The following is a 17,965-nucleotide window of genomic DNA, read 5'->3' as shown; positions in this document are numbered from 1 at the left end:
CCCTCAAACCCCAGGGGCCTGCATGCCCTGTGTGCCCACCTCCCCATTCTTATCCCTACTGTCTTTCCTGGAGGCCAAGGCCCTGCTTGTGGAAGTTCTCCCTTGGCTGTTGACTGCAGCAGTGGAGAATGTCCCTACGAGTGAGAGCACTACCACAAGCTGGCCTTGGGTGGCAGCCATGGGAGTGTGCAGCTCACCTTCCCTTCAGGAGGGAGCCAGTCGATAGGAGCCTCCAGCTGTAGCGCCCTTCGGATCTGTGTCTGTGTTTGAACTGTGAAAGAACTGCCATACTTTCCCAGGTAGCAACAACCAATGACTATGTCCAGTGGAGGCACTAGGACCTGACAATATCTGTCCAGTGCAGGACTCCTCTAATGACCAGTCTGTGTTCTAGAGCTCCCAATTAGGCTGGCCAAGATTATCCTGGAGCTGTACAGCTCTGAGGCTCTTCCTATTTAATTTTCCTTCCACTCATCTCCTTTCACAGTGATCAGAAATGCACTGTGGTCTGAAGGCTCTCCCTGCCAACTCCTGTTCATTCCTGCCTGTTCTCCTTCACAGTCATCTCCCCAAGTGAATCTCTTGCACTGCCAACTCCATCTCAACATCTGCTTCCCGGAGGATCTGAACAGACATAACTTGTGAGAAAGTCTGTGTTAGAGAAACCATATGTGGCTTTTCAGCTGTTGGCAGAGAAGGAGAAAAATGCTTTAAGGGAAGGGTGAGCCAACAGTGGCCTTCCCAGAACCACTTGCCTATAAGAACATGGCTTGAACAGAAAATAAAATGGAGAAAATGTGGGGGCCCCTTGATTTCCGTGCTTTTCTGGGTGTAGCCTCTTTTATGTACAAAGTATAGGAAGTTTGGGATCCAGGTCTCGTACTCATCTCCTTCCTTTGCCATCATCCTCTTCCTCTCCATCCTCCCCACCACCTGCAAGGGCTTTCAACAGGTGGGGAGCAACAGGGAAGAAACTGGCACTGAGGCCCTCTTTTCATTTGTCCAACCTTCCTACATATAAATTTATATGTGTTGTTAATTTCTTGTGCAAATATCTCTTAATTGTCTGGCTTCCTCTTTAGAATGTAAGCCCTATAAGCAAAGGGACCCTGTCTATCCCATTTTCAGCATTGATTCCCTAGAACCAAAAAATAGTGTCTGAAACATAACAGCTACTCAGTAATATTGGTTGATGAATAAATGAGTGAGTGAATGGAGGGTGGACCATATTTTTGTGCTTCCAGCAGCTAAAAAAGCAAACCAAGAAATTAAATGTGTCCCAATAGTTTAGTATGCTAGCCAAAAATTAGATCTCCCATGGCCACCTTTCTAATGCATATGGTCCCTGGGGTGTATCTATTCATGCCCTTACTCCATCACTGAGCAATCTCTCTCCCCCAAATAGTGGCCCCACTGCTGGAGATGCCATTCTTGTATTCAAGATGCTTTAAAAAAATTCCTTGTAAGAAGCCTGTTCCCCAACCCCCTGTACTCAGACTTCCCCAGAATGCTAAAGCCAGTTCTGTCTGTGTTGGCCAACATGTTTAGGGTGCCCTGCAATTGCTCCCAACTCAGGAAAGCCTGTTAGATGACATTCCAGAGGGTGCTCCTCCCATCTTCTTTTATTTAAATAATTACAAGTCTCTTCTCCTGAAAGAAGTTCCCCATGGGGCAAAGTCCTTTGGAAGGTGATCCAAGCCTGGCTTTGCTGATGTGCACTCAGACTTTAAAAACCATCCTCTATCAATTATCTCAGGCACTGGAGATGCCAATAAGTAATTATTTATCTAAACCAAGAGGAAAAACAATAGACACACTCGAGAGTTGAGTTTCACTCAAGACTCACTGGGCTTTCAGAGTGGAGGAGGGAAGGCTCTGTGTATGCTTATCTTCACCAAGGACCAAAGGAGACAATGGGTTGAAAGGGCAGTGAATCCCAATGACTGCTGAGCAGTAGCTCCTTTTTTATTTTTATTATTATTTTTTAATGTTTGTTTACTTTTGAGAGAGAGAGAGAGACAGACAGAGCATGAGTGGTGGAGGGGCAGAGAGAGAGAGGGAGACAGAATCAGGAGCTGGCTCCAGGCCCTGAGCTGTCAGCACGGATCCCATCATGGGGCTTGAACTCACAAACTGCGAGATCATGACCTGAGCTGAAGTCAGATGCTTAACCGACTGAACCACCCAGGTGCCCCACGAGTAGCTCCTTTTTTAAAAAATAAGGTTAGCTCACTCTTTTCAAGTATATTAGACGTGCTCACAGAAGAGGCTGGGCTCTGGATAAAGTCCTGTATTCCCATCTGGTCACCACACTATAGTAAGCCAATTCAGGGGCAAGTTGCCATACCAGGGACAAGTCCTTTCAACAAGAGTCTCTGTCTACCCCTGTCATTCACTTACTCTGTCTTCCAGAAAACGTTATATTATATAGAAGAAAATCTCTCCAAGATCAAGGTGACAATAAGTAGGTTTACTCAACTATTTTTTATTTATTCCAGAAACATTCATGACATGTGAACTGCATGCTAGGAATTGTTCTAGAAGCTGAGGATGTGTCAATGAACAAAACAGGCAAGGTCCCTGCTCTCACAGAGCTTATTCTTTAATGGAAAGGAAAGCTGCAAATAAATAAGAAGACAATTTCCAATAGTAATGAGTCCCAGGAAGACAAAGAGATGATGTGATAGAGAGGATGGGTTCTCTCTGGATGAGGACATGTGTTTGGGGACAGAGTTGCTAATTTGGACTAGTGGTCAGGAAAGAACTCACAGAGGGTTTAACATTTGAGCTAAGACTTGAACAACCCCAAAAGTCAGCCATATAGAGACCTAGAGGTAGAGCTTTCTGGGTATATAGAAGAATAAGAAAAAGCCAAGGTTCTAAGATGGGATGAGCTAGGTGTGTTTCAGGAATCAAATGAAAGTCCAGATGGCTGAAGTGTAATGTATGGTAGAGGTCAGAGAAGTAAGCTATGTGATGAAAATAACCAACCTGCCATACTAATGAAAACTTTAATGGTCTGTGCCCATCTCAATCTCTGGGCACCTAAGACTAGGTGTGTGTTGGTGCAGGGATCACAGACTGGTAATGGGATGTGGGACCTGAGCTGACTTTAGTCATTTCCACAGTAACACATACATGCAGGTGTGTCTAGAATCCTTTGTTCCCACCAAACTTCTGGGCTGGCCTCTTCCATGTTTTACTCTCATGGCCAAATCAACAGAAGTGGCTTTGCAAACTCAGCATTCCAAACCAACTACAGAATTCCTATTTAAACAACTCGTGGTTTATGAGAGGGAAGTGGTCAGTTCTCAGTGCTTTCCAGTGATTTCTCTGACTTCCACATTAATTCTGTCACTATGCAGCATCAGGCTACAGACCAAATCCAATTCAAAGAGCACCAGAGCTTCTCACTGGTCAAAACTTTGCAGAGGTTTACAGCACCTTCACTCACTTTCCCTGGTTTCTGTTGACTATTAGAGCCAATTTCTGTTGACTATCTCAGTCATTTGAGAGTCACACTTCCCACCCAGTGAAGGAATCTCAGTGCTAACATCCTTGTCATCTATCCTTGACTGGATTGTTCCTCTAATGGAGGGTTCACCTCCATCTGAAGGAGTTGGTCCCTTTATTGGACAACTTTAGTAATTAGGAAGCTCATCTACTTATTGAGTGGACATTTAATCTTCTGGAACATTTATGTAGGGGGTATTTGAAGAGAGTTATCTTGTAGTCTGAGTCTTCTTGTCTCAGAATTACATATCCAATTCCTTACCTCTCTCCCTGATGAAGTTTCTAGATTATTTTAAGCCCTCTGATCTATGTGTATGAGTTAGGACTCCTTTGGTAACAAATGACTGCAAATTCACATCAAATTGATTTAAACCAAAAAGATAATTTGTTGGTTTATGTAACTGAGAAGTCCAAGAAAAGCACCAGGACTGTCTTCATTTGGTGTCTGTTTTCTCCCTGTTTAGACCACAGGCTCAGCCTTCCTTTGTGTTGGGTTCATTCTAGAGCTCCGTGGGGTAGTCCTTGGAACTCTAGGCTCACAGCAGTTTACAAGTGATGCCCTGACTGGCTGGTCCTGATTACATTCCCTGGTAAAGCAATGAATAGGGATCAGCAGCACTAGAAACAAATGTACTGAGCATGAGGAGAGGTGTTCTCCCAGAAGGGAAGTGTGGTATAGCTACCTAGAGGGAAAAAAAAGAATAGATGCTTGGGAGCAGAGCAATAGCACTCCACCTGAATCACAGATTTGAAAGTAACCAATATGTCCCACTTCATCTGCTTGGGGTACAATTAAGGTCATATCTCTTTTTGCAGTATTCTAATTATAGACCTTAAGCCTCAAATCTGAACTTATTTTTCTCTCTTCCTGGGGTCTACCCTTCTGGGATAAATGGACAAGTAAGCATCCAAGTTGTTAATTTGTGTTCACTTGTATGTTATCCTGCCTCATGGTGGGAGTAGAACTCAGACCTATCCCAGAAACCAGAAATCAGGCATCACAGTTGATGCCTCTGAGATCCCTTGAGACTTCTGTTCTGCTGCTGCTGTGGCCCTCATCACAAAAGGTGTCACCCTGCTGGTCACAGGTGAGAATCTGTGGCCAACTGGGACTGAGTCTCCTATTTAGGTACTGCTCGGGCAGAGGCAGGGGGTCCTCAGGCCCTGATGGAGGCTGACTTCCATGCTTCTCCCTTCCTATGTCCCGAGCTGTAGGCTTAGCCAACAGGGTCCTCAACAAAGTATGGCCTGGCTTCTGAGCATGTACGTAAACAACTTTTTAATGTTTGAGGGCTTTTGAGGATGGAGAAGAATTAGTACTCCTGTACTTTGTTTAATGGTTCATTTGTCAATGTTCCAAATTTCTCAAATGATTAACATTCCATTAATTTTAAATGCACTGTATTTCTCTACATGTTCACACAACACTTACACAATTATAAATCAAAACTCATTGACTCACAAATTAAATTTCCCTAGTCATTTTCCCATTGATGGGAAATTATTTAATCTTCTAAACATTTATCATGTTTAGAAATCCCATTATTATAAATCCCATTCTAAAACAAATCCATTATATCAGACTTTCTTAAATACTTCAAATACTTTAAGAAATAAAAATACTCCAAATATCACAGTCATTATAAAACTGATTATTAGACTTTTATTAAAACCATTTACAAATGTGCTAGTACCTGGGTTTTTTTTATTATTTCTATTCTTATCCTCATTCTTACTTTTATTCTAATATTTCATGGAAGTTCTCTTCCTAAGGTTTATAAGGGAGAAAATAAAAACCATCTCTGTTTCTAGTTTTCTCTTTGTAGACTGCTTGCAACAAAGGATGCTTCAAGCAAATTTAGCTTTAAACACAGTGAAGTCTGACTTATTTCACAATGTTAATATAGGTTACACCTAGGGAGTGGCAGTGGGAGACAGAAAGGGAGAAACTTTAATTTTTCTTGTGTATACTCGTGTATCATTGGAGTATTTTTTAATCAAGCATTTACTACCTTTGTGATGATTAATACAGTTTTCAGAGCTTTGAATGGCAAAAACTAACCCACCTGTGGCCAACACTTCTAATACTTTTTTATTCCCTTCTAGTCGTTTTGTTTTTCCGCGGAGGCATCTCTATTTCTTTTTGCAAAATAAAAACCACAACCCATATTTATTTTTTCCCTCATGTCACAAGCACTTTCTCATGTTATCAGATTTTCTTGGGAAACATGGGGCCTGTAACAGCTGCATGATACTCTATCATGGGGACGAGCCACAATTCACTGAGTCATCTTTCTACCATTGGCAGAGAATTGCTTCAAATCTGGGAAGTACGTGAAAGATCATTTCGTTTGAGTTTCTTATTTTCCAGATGAGAAAGCTTCATCCCCTGAAGCTAGCAATTTGTCCAAGCATGGCCAGCTGGTCAGAGGCTCGGCTGGGACCGGGCACTCCCAGGGCCTGGTCTCTGCTCTTGCTGGCGTCACATGCTGCCTCCTGGGCCTCTGCAAGGCACTTTTTGGAACCTAACTGTAGGGCACTGCCTACATTCTTTCTAAATTACATTTTGTAATTTGGGGCCCATTATTCCTGACTGTCAAGATCATTTTTTATCTTCTGTCATATAACCATTAGCTAATGGGGGACACTGTAGCCAACACCAGAAATTGTGGTTTTCCTCTATCATGATGTGCTTCCTAAGTCATCTCTGTGCCAATGACGGGGAAATACTGTCATAACTTTTGTCAGATAATTCCAATAGTCACCAGAAATTATAGGGAAGGGTGTTAATTAGCATACTTCGGTCCATGTTTCTCAGGGATCCCTTGGGTTCTGACATTCTGGGATCAGCATTCCAGCAGATGCCTGGGCGCTGCCCAAGGGCCAGTCCAGTGCTCACAAGATGGAAGAGGAATAATTATTGGGTGGGGAAAACAAGGAGAGAAGGGAGCTAACATTGGTCACCAACTCTGGACTCAGCTCTGAGTACTGGGGTGCAGATGACAGAAAAACATTACAGGACGGGGAGCCTAGAGGATGAGATTGCTAAGGTTTGGGGGAAAGTAGGTGGATTGGGGGTATTTCCCTTTTACTCAAAGTGTCTCATCCTGCGGTTGTGTCATTAAACTCTACATGAAGGAATTCACCATGGTAGAAGAGATCACTCTTGGAGGACTGTGGCTTATTCTACTTTTTCCTTTACATTTTAAGAGGCACACCCTACCCAATGTGTACAACTGCTTCTTTATTTTTTATTATTATTTTTTTAATTTTTTTTTTAACGTTTATTTATTTTTGAGACAGAGAGAGACAGAGCATGAACAGGGGAGGGGCAGAGAGAGAGGGAGACACAGAATCTGAAACAGGCTCCAGGCTCTGAGCTGTCAGCACAGAGCCTGACGCGGGGCTCAAACTCACGGACCGTGAGATCATGACCTGAGCCGAAGTCGGACGCTTAACCGACCAAGCCACCCAGGCGCCCCATTGCTTCTTTAACATCAATGTCTTCCATCACTAGAGCCACTTTTTGGGTCATCTTATATAGATTTTTCCAGAATGCCATGTTCACTCTCACCTAAGTTATTTGAGATACAGCCCCTTCAACATCTTTCTTTGGAAATGTTGTGGCCTGGGTTAACATTTTTAGTGTATTGCTTTTGAGAAAATCCTTAATTCATATGAATGTCATTGGAAGGCACCACAGAATGTGATGGTTTCTATTTATGGTTAATGTTAATCCTTTGACCATATGGTAGTTTAAATTTCTGGTACAAATTCCTTTTGCATGGTGTTATAGCTCATTCCTGGGCTGCTATAGTTGTGTAATTTATTAATGTGAAAAATGGACTTTGAAATGTAATAGTCCAGAGCTAATATGGAGAGCAGCAAGGGAATTTAGTGTGCTTAGAGAAGAGCTGTTTCTATGGAAACTAATTCCTTTGAGTGAAGTCCTGGGGTCCCTGAGCTGCAGGGTGTTTCTGTGTCCAGGTGATGCAGCCTGGGTCCCAGGCTCAGCTCTGACATGAATCTCCAGGTTCCATGGGCAAGTCCCAAAATCTTTGGGACTTAACCTTCTCATCTGTGACTTGGAAGAGTCAGATGAGTTCAGTGTTTACTAGACTAGATTTTGGAGTATTAGCAACCAGTAATATATTTATTTAAAGTTCTAATTTTGGAATAATTTTAGATTCACAGAGAAGTTGTGAAAGATAGTTAAGAGAGTTCCCATGTAACTTTTAACCAGTTTTCTCTAATGTTAACTCATTACTTAGCCACAGCACATTTGTCAAAACTAAGAAATTAACGTAGGTGTAATACTATGCACTAAGCTACAGATTTTATTTGGATTTCCCTAATTTTTTCACCAATATCCTTTTGTCTGTTCCAAGTATCCAATCCAGGCCACTACATGCATTTAAGCATGTCTCCTTAAAATCCTCCAATCTGTGACTACGATCTTGTCAGCTTTAAAGAATGCTGGCCAGGTATATTGTAGAATGTCTCAACTAGTAATATTTTTAAAAAGAAAAACAAAATTAGAGGATTAGTCTAGCTTTGGAAAAATTGCACAAGGTGTATGAATGAGGTCTCTGTGTTGTGAGTGACAGAAAATTCACCCTGAATTGTCCTCTCAAACAGGGAATTTTTTGGCTCATGTAACTAAAAAGGCCAAGGGCGTATGTGGCTTAAGAATGACATTCATCTCCAATTTTACCTGTTTCTTGGCTTGGTTCTTCTCTCTTCTGAATATTCAGGTCATTCTCAGCTATGTACTCACCACATAGTTACAAGATGGCTTCTAGCAGCCCACATGGCTATATCCATCCAGTGTGTGTGTGTGTGTGTGTGTGTGTGTGTGTGTGTGTGTGTGTGGTAAGAGGTATTCACCTCTGCTCCATGTTCACAACTAAGAAGATAATCAGTTTTCTGCTTCTGATGTGAGGATGTATTGCACAGAGTTGTGGCCACTATATTGTGATCATGAAGGGAGCAGGCTGACAGCTGAGGAGGACACAAGAACCTTAAAGATAGATAAGAACCTGGGTTCTGGGTGATTTTATTTAGTTGTGGAATTAATCAGCTGTGGGTCTGGATTGGTTATATGAAATAATAAATTCCCTTGCTGCTTAAACTTCTGTTAGTTGAGTTTCATTTTACTTGCAACTGAAAGCATCCCAAATGATACAATGATATTGCAGGTTTCCTTGTTGGATACAGGATATTACCTGGATACAGATTTGCTTGTTGGGCTTCTCTATTTGACAGCATAATACAAATTGGAACCCAACGTTTTTTGGCTTGTAGTTTTCATTAGAATTATTGTTGAAAAGCCCAGCTTCACCTGGGCATTTTGACAAAAACAGAAGTGATACTCATCAGCTCACATAATATAGAGCATTTGAGTAATATTTCCAATATTTCTGGTTGCTTCTTCCCATGAAGGCTAGAAGCAAACCATAGGGACAGGGCAGGGAGGGGGCAGGAAGGGGTTTGCGGGGTGCACCTCACTCAGAGCATATCCAGTACAGAGGCTTCTGCTCATCCGGTGGGCACAGTCTGGAGTTGGTCAGAGAGGGACGCCTTGCCTGGGGAACACTTTCTCATGACAAACATTTGGGCACCTGGGCTGAGATGATCTTGTCTAAGGCCTTTCAACTCAGGCTAGCACTGTGTGATGTAATGCTGTGGAGATCACCATGCCCACAGCGGGGGCCCTTTCTCTCAGTGTAATAATCACTGAAGTACTGAGCACCTGAGTAATGAAAGTTGTTTTTAACTTTTTTAAAATGTTTATTTATATTTGAGAGAGACAGAATATGAGTGGGGGAGGGGCAGAGGGAGATGGAGACAGCATCCAAAGGAGACGCCTGTCTCTGAGCTGTCAGCACAGATCTTGACACAGGGCTCGAACTCACAAGTCATGAGGTCATGACCTGAGCTGAATTTGGACACTCAATGGACTGAACCACCCAGGTGCCCCAATAAAGGTTTTTTAATAAAGATTTTTTATAAAAGGATAAAAGGTATTTTTTAATAAAAGGTTAAAAGTGATTTTTAAAAAGGTTTAAAGAGGTCTTTAAAAATCACTAAAATTAAAAAAAAAAAAAAGAAGAGTGTAATTATTACTGAAAACACCAGCCCATGGTTTCTCATTGAAGACTAATGTTTTCAAGGGCTAAAGGAATAACAATTTGGAAATGCATTGGCTTCTCCCATCGTTATGCCCTATGCACTCACTTTTTTTTTTTTTTTTTGAAAGAGAACTTGTAATTACTTTAATGTACAGAAAACTCAACAGCATCCACTTACCCTAGTTTGGAAGCCAGTTCTTTGGCCTTTGTCTTTTCCAACTTGGCAATGCAAGCCACCAACTTTGGACTCAGGGCATTGCCTCCCCAGTGACAATGGATCTCATCATATCTGTCATTGTCATGGGTCCTGATGGCTTCTACCAGCTTAGCTCCTTTGTCTTCCAAGTTAACTTGTGTGAAGGTGAGAGTGGTGCAGGTCTTCCTGTGGACCAGATGCCCCAGCCTGGCCTCCCTCTTGATGATGCAGGAGGGAACCCCATCTTACGACATAGGGCAGCCAAGAAGACAACCCCAGCTCAGTGGGATCCACAGCACATGCGATCACTACCAGCTGAGCCTTCTTGTTTTCCACTAAGGTGGTGACAGTATTAACCCCAGCTTGAAGGACAGGTGGCCTCTTAATGGGGACATCCCCTTTGCTGGCAGCTTTCTTCTCAGCCTGGGCCAATGATCTCTGCTTCTTCTTTTGCTTTGTCTTGCTGTCTGTGGGCCAGCTTCAGCAGTTGAGTAGCTGTTTGGTGATCCAAGGCCTGGGTGGACTGGTTAATCACGGGAGGCACTTTTACACATTTATAGAGAACAGCCTTTCGCCGCTACAGCCCAACGTAATGGGGCCATTTGACCTAGTGGGTGAGGTCCCTTTCGGGCTGGATATCCTGTCCGATGCCAAAATTCTTGGGCTTTTTCTCAAATGGGATTGACAGCTTCTTGGCGTCCTGCTTCTTCACCACAGCAGGGGCCAGGGCCACCTTCTTCCCCTTAGCTTTTTTTCTTTTTGGCATCTTTGGTGGCTGGAGGAGAGAGCTATACTCACTTCTTTTAAAGAAGTATATGATGTATGTGAATAGTTTTTGCTTGTCCCTCTAGCTTTTTAAAATGAAAACGGTTTGGGGGCACCTGGGTGGCTCAGTTGGTTAAGCGTCCGACTCTTGGTTTTGGCTCAGGTTATGGTCTTGCTGTTCCTGGGATCAAGCCCACATTGGGCTCTATGCTGACAGTGCGGAGCCTGCTCCAGATTCTCTATCTCCCTCTCTCTCTGTCCCTCCTGCATGCATTCTCTCTCCCTCTCTCTCTCTCTCTCTCTCTCTCTCTCTCTCAAAATAAATGAGTAAAAACAGATAAAAAATAAAATTTCTAAAAAATTTTTAAAAATATGGGTGCGTGGGTGGTTCAGTTGGTTAAGCATCCGACTTTGCTTAGGTCATGATCTCACGGTTCCTGGGTTTGAGGCCTGCATCCGGCTCTGTGCTGACAGCTCAGAGTCTGGAGCCTGCTTCAGATTCTCTGTCTCCCTCTCTCTCTGCCTCTCCCCTGCTCACGCTCTATGTCTATCTCTTAAAAAATGAATAAAAGTTAAAAAATTTTTTTTAAATAAAATGAAAACAGTTTTACTCCTTCCCTCCCACACACACTTTCTCACGAGGAGATACATACTTACATGAATACTCTCAGACGTCGTGTGGATCCACATATTTTGGGCATGTATATAAAGCCATTTATAGGGATTTAATCCATGAATCATAAACAGAAGATTCTCATTAGGAATGAGCAGTGGCCTCTTTAAGCTTGCATAGTGCTTATAGTTTTTGAAGATGGAAAACTCTCAACGTTTTATAGGAGGCTTATAGATTCACAGTGGACTCTGCATTTTAATATTAAAAACTTAGAAATGGTAGTAAGTCCAAGAGGCAGTAATAATCTGAAACGATAGCAGTGCTGTATTCAGGGCTTGGCATAGAGTAAGTTGTCAAAAACATTTGCTGAGAAAAAAATGACACTTTCTCTCCCATTTTTAATGACTGAAAAAGAGAAATAGAGGTTTTCAGGGTAAAAAGTGACAAAGCAGAGCTTTTGGGAAAATCAGTGACTTCAGGATAAAATAGTAGGTATTCCCAGATCGTTAAGCACTGAAGCAATTTTTAAGTTACTCTGTAAACTTCAACAGGGCTGTGGACAGCCTCATGCAGATTTGTTATCTTTCAGTGAATGAAATTTCTTTTTTAGTGTCAAACTGGCTCTGTTTCGTGAGCCCATTTTTCTGGGACTGTAGGTGTTTTCAGCAACCCACACAAAGCCCTCAAGGGCCTGGGCACTCACTCCACTGCTGAGGCTTCCACTTTCTCCTCTTTTCTCTTCTTGCTCTCAAATTAGTGTGACTGAAACCCTATCTTTATGTGGGTCAGGGCTTCCTTTTTCCTTAAAATGTCTTTTTTTTTCACTTTAAAAACAAACAAACAAAACCACTCTTCTATTTCCAGAAATTCTTTGCACTTCTTTATTTCCTGTTGGCTTATTCAGAGGCATTTTTTGCTAATGAAGTTTCAAGATGATTTCTTGAAACTGTTATAAAGTTATGTAACTTTGCTGATTTAAAACTATCTTCTTTGCTAAATTCTTAACTGTTGAGTCTCTTTCTCTTTTCAGAGCAGTCTCCTTTTTTTTGTTTTTTTCTCGATCTGAATTAGAATTTCTTTTTTTTTTATTTTTTTAAATTTACATCCAAATTAGCATATAGTGCAACACTGATTTCAGGAGGAGATTCCTTAGTGCCCCTTACCCATTTAGCCCATCCCCCCTCTCACAACCCCTCCTGTAACCCTCTGTTTGCTCTCCATATTTGAGTCTCTTCTGTTTTGTCCCGCTACCTGTTTTTATATTATTTTTGTTTCCCTTCCCTTATGTTCATCTGTTTTGTCTCTTAAAGTCCTCATATGAGTGAAGTCATATGATTTTTGTCTTTCTCTGACTAATTTCACTTAGCATAATACCCTCCAGTTCCATCCACATGGTTGCAAATGGCGAGATTTCATTCTTTTTGATTGCCGAGTAATACTCCATTGTATATATAAACCACATCTTCTTTATCCATTCATCCATCAATGGACACTTGGGTTCTTTCCAATACTTTGGCTATTGTTGATAGTGCTGCTATAAATATGGGGGTGCATGTGTCCCTTCGAGACAGCACACCTGTATCCCGTGGATAAATGCCTAGTAGTGCAATTGCTGGGTCGTGGGGTAGTTCTATTTTTAGTTTTTTGAGGAACCTCCATACTGTTTTCCAGAGTGGCTGCACCAGCTTGCATTCCCACCAACAATGCAAAGAGATGAGCAGAGGCTCCTTCTTAACTAATGATGATCATAACAGCAAAACTTAAGTGGATTTTGCACTGTATGGATCTCGGTTTCTCAGGATGTCAATCCGTTAGGCATATTCCCCACCCTACTCGTCCCTGTACCCCCGAGTCTGATCCCAGATTTAATAATCCTCTGTTCTGCAACAATTGTTATTACCTCCTGTTTTAATCCTGCTGATTCATACCGTTTCGCCAAAACCTACCTGTGGACTCCGAGGGTCTACTATGGGCTTGTTTGGGGGCTCCCGGGACATGCTGTCAAGAAAAGAACCTTGTACTGGATGTGGGGCCCAGTGCCTGATTCTGCCTTGGTTTCCCCATCTGCAAAGCATGGAGCCTGGAGTGGATGTCTATGGTTCCTTTAGTCTCAGGCCCTAATCTGCCCAAGGCATGAGGCCAGCCATTCTATTTTTAAACACCTCAGAGAGGAAAATTCTGGAGTCCATGGTTCTTTAATTTTTCAGTCCAGTAATTGTAAAAAATTTCTTCCTTCCATCATAGAAATCTTTTCCCATTCAATCAAGGCCTGCTTCTGCAGCTACATGGTTAAGTGGCATTTGCACACCAATAGACGTAGGAGGGTTTCCTAGTCTTCTTCACAAATGCAGAATACAATTATTCATTTGTTTCCAGAATAAAGATTACAGGTACAATGGCATGGTGCAAGGAAGATGGGCTTGGGCTGGGGCAGAAAGCCCCTCTGTTTCTGGGAGATCTTGGCTCTCAGAATTTCATTTCCCCATCCGTGAGGTGGGGATCTGGCCATCCTGGCCGCAGGGCTGTTTTGAGGATGCATGGAGAGGATGCACCCAAATAAATCCCCACAGGAGGTGGCTATCCTCAAGGTATGGGATTATGCTGGAGTGAAGTCAGGGATCTGGCTGTGCACCGAGACCCCTCAGGAGCGGCTTTCACCCCACGGAGTCTTTGGTGGAATGCGGTGGGTTATAAACAAATGGAAAGAATAAAGTGGAAATAGAGCCTCCCAGAGAATCTGGCTCCCTGTGACTCAGTTGGGGGACTGCGCAGGGAGCCATTTATTTGGAACACTGTGGCTCCCTCCTGTGCCTTCCTCAATCCCGGGTTAAAAACAAAAGAAAACAAAAAAACAAAACAAAACAAAAAAACTTTCCCGAACTTTCCCATTCCTCTATGGCTTGGCTGCGAACTCTGAAATTCCATCCCGTATTTGTTGTCACCCGCGGGCCCGTTTCCATGGTTACCCAGATTCCAGGCGCTGGCCCAGGGCCCACCACAACCCATCCCTCAAAGTCTCCTTGGCTGAGGAGAAACATTCCTTCTCACTGCGCACTCCGTCCCTCCGCAGCCCTGTCGCAGCCCCGTTCCTGTGTGATGTGCATGTTCCAGTGTTCTAGGTGGTTCTGTTCAGCATTGGTTTGGGGGTAAGCGCAACATAACAATTTGCTCCGTGTCTCTTTTTCCTCATTTAAGCTGAGGAATCACTTTCTTGTACCAAACATTATACCCTTGGCAAACTCTCCAGATGGTTCTCATTAAAATTCCAGTTCCTTTTTTTGCAATTCCTTTTTTCCCCATTCTCCTCACACTGTTAGGTCAAAAATAAACACCAGGATGAGGACTGAATGGGAGGTCTTGAGTATAGCAGCTCAAATGAATGGAATCTTTTCAGAGCCCCCTGGTGTGGGCAAGAAGGAGCCCCCAGGTCCCCTTCTTACCAATGGCCACTTCCCCTTTCATGGGGCTTCATAAGTATGCACTGGCGTGTGTGGGGGTATGTATTTGATATTAAAGGTGCCCTTGGCCATGAGCTCTGCAGGCCTCTAGAGAGCCAGCTAGGTCCCGGCTCCCCAGCAAGTCCTGGCCCTGACTGTGCCTGCGGAGGGACTGGGCAGAGGCCTGCTGTCAATCCCAGTTCATGCACATGGAGGCCTCTGAAGGTTACTCAGGACAGTGTCTTCAAGAGTGAGGCACTCTTGCTCTAAGAAGTCAGTGGGAAGGATCGCCAATGCTGTTTTGCTTTTTAGCAGCTGTGCAAGGCACAGGCTTTGCCCCCACCTCTGAAAAAAATCTGCTTGCACAGAAAAAGCATGTGGGGGTCCAAGGACGTGTATTTGATGTTTTTATTTCCAACTTTATATTATGAAAAAAGTTTCAAATCATGGAAAAGTTGAAAGAAGAGTGCAATGAATACCCATATCACTTCACCTAGATTCAGTGCATTACATTTTGTCATATTTGCTTTCTCCCTTTCTAGATAAATAGATGATAGGTGGATAGCTGGCAGATCAATCAATCTCTATATATCTTTTGCTTAGGCATTTGAAAGTTGGAAGCTTGCCCCTACAGTGTTTTATAACCTCTTAATTTATGTATTAATATAATTACATAATATATGACATTCTAATAGAATACATTCCTACTGTAAATTATTCAGACATTCAAATAGTGTAGATAGGAGGCAAAAGTCCTGCCCAAGTCCCTCCTCCACCTGCGTCCCCCACCCCACAGAGTAGCTTGGTTTGTGTCCTTCTGACCTTTGGCTGTGTTTATACAGATATATGCATGTTTAAATAGAAACACATTTTGTTATATGTATTTTTAAACATAAATGAGATCATACTATACGTGCTGTTTTGCCATTTATTTTTCACTTGGAAGTATGTCTGGGATCTTTCCACATTAGTGCTTGGAGCCCAGCCTCATTCTTTAACTGCTGCAAAGCGTTCCAAAGAATGGCTGTGCAATAATTTTCTTAACTGTTCCCTCTTAATGGACAATCCAGCTAGTTGTTATTGTCTTTCCATTACTCACAATGATGCAGTTAATATCTGTGGAAAATGTGTTTTTGAGGACATGTAGCAGTACAGCTCTTCGGCCGATGCCTAGATGGCTGATGCCCCAGCTGGGTTAGATATGATGCTCACTTTATATTTGTGTAGATTCTGCCAAACTGCTCTTCAGAATGGTTGCAACAACATACACAAGCTCCAAAATAGAGCCCATTTCCCCTTACCCTCAGCAACACTGAATTTTATCTTTGTTTTTTGTTTTTTGTTTTTATTTTTGAGAGAGAGAGAGACAGAGTGTGAGAAGGGGAGGGGTAGAAAGAGAGGGAGACATAATCCAAAGCAAGGATCCAGACTCTGAGTTGTCAGCAGAGAGCCTGATGCGGGGCTTGAACCCACGAACTGTGAGATCATGACCTGACTGAAGTTGGATGCCTAACAAACTGAGCCACCCAGGTGCCCCTATCCAACTTTATAATCATTCACATTCTTTTTTTTTTTTAATTGTTAACGTTTATTTATTTTTGAAGTGGGGGGCAGAGAATGAGGGAGACACAGAATCTGAAGCAGGCTCCAGGCTCTGAGCTGTCAGCAGAGCCTGATGTGGGGCTCAAAATCACGATCTGTGAGATCATGACCTGAGCAGAAGTCAGATGCTTGACTGAGCCATCCAGACACCCCTATAATCATTCACATTCTGATCAATGAGAAATCATTTCACTGTGGGTTTAGTTTGCATTTCTTTGATTTTTAATAAGTCTGACTATTGTGTCAGAGTTCAGCTGCAGATAACAGCAGCCAGTCTGCTTAGTTTATGTAGAAAGATCAGTAGAAAGAGAGTACGGGAACTGCTTGATTTAAAATATGGAATCAGATGCTTACAGTTTGTGAGATCAGATGAAAAAGTAGGACTGACCCCCAGAACTCCAGCTCAGAACCAACCTGCCAGAGGAGCCTCTACTTCTGCCATGACCAGGAAACTGGGATTCGGGAGGCTGTGCCCCAACTGCCGATTTGGTAATCTGGAAGCCTGGAGGCCTCAGACATACCTGGTATCCAGGACCACGCTGCCTCAGCTGCATTGTGGATACCTTACATCCTGTCCACAGTATCTATGGAGCTGGAGACTACATCTAGACAGTGAGATTGCTGCTCTGTTGATGCAGGAAAAAAAAAAGCAAACCAAGCAAAAAATAAGCACCTCCCTTAACCCCAAGTGTCACGTGAGTCAGTCTCTTGAGGGTATCTATGGCCAGGGGAAGCCTGATTACATTTAGAAGCTCAGCTCTAAGGGAGCCTGGGAATTGTAGGCATTAACTTTTTAGGCTCCAGCATGCAGCAAGCTACAAGGTAGTAGGCATGGAGTTGAGTGAATCAATCTGAAATATTGGCCATAATCCTATTTTCATGTTTCATATCTTTTTTTTTCTGCGAATTGCCTGGTTATACCTAGTGCCCGTTTGTCATTTGGGGTTATCTTTTTCTCATTAATTTATACAAAGCCTAAGCTTGGTAGGCTATCTGGAAAAGAATCTTTTGTCTGTTATGTATGTTAAAACCAGCTTCTACTCTTTTACCTTTTTTGTTATGTAGAAATCTTGAGCTTCTCTATTTTGTACTTTATGGTTCTTCGGTTTTTACTTAGGAAGACCTCCCCTGCCTCAAGTTTCCTAAAGTATTTAACCACATTTCCTCCTAACATCTTTAAAATTTTTTTAGGTTTAATTCTTTAAACCATCTTGAATATGTGGTTTGAGGTAGGGATCTATCTTAGTTTTGTTTTTGTTTACCCAGATTGTCCCAGCATAATTTGTTGAATAAATTTTTATCATACTTTAAATCTGGAGAACTTTGTAAAATATAGAATGAGCTCTTAGCTTTCTCTGATGCAGAACAAGGCAGTGTAAAGCTTTGAAAAAATTGACTTGTTATCATTTCACATTTTAGTTCTCTTTAAAAATAGGGGGTTGGCATTTCTAAAGCACAGATATGACAAGATCATTCCTCTGGTCAAAAACCTGATTGTGTCTCCTTTCCCTTGGGACCAAGGTCTAATCTCTGTTAAGAGGCTCTCGGTTCAGCAACCCCTATGGGCCTTTCCAGTATGATTTCCCTGCTTCTTCCCTAGAAGGGAGGTCATATGATTTGATTTGGCCAACAAAAACAGAAAACATGTGTAGATATCTTTGTCAGCACTTTCTTTGTGACACTGTAATAATTTCTTTATGATACTTCT

The 17,965-nt window shown here is 42.4% G+C and overlaps 1 pseudogene; it reads right to left on the bottom strand.

Moving 5' to 3' along the window:
- Nucleotides 1-9,818: 9,818 nt before the first annotated feature.
- On the bottom strand, nucleotides 9,819-10,612 carry LOC102962452 (annotated as a pseudogene).
- Nucleotides 10,613-17,965: the final 7,353 nt, after the last annotated feature.

Source organism: Panthera tigris, chromosome C2 (genome assembly GCF_018350195.1).
Source record: "Panthera tigris isolate Pti1 chromosome C2, P.tigris_Pti1_mat1.1, whole genome shotgun sequence".
Lineage (NCBI taxonomy): Eukaryota > Metazoa > Chordata > Mammalia > Carnivora > Felidae > Panthera > Panthera tigris.
This window is presented reverse-complemented; position numbering and strand designations above follow the sequence as displayed.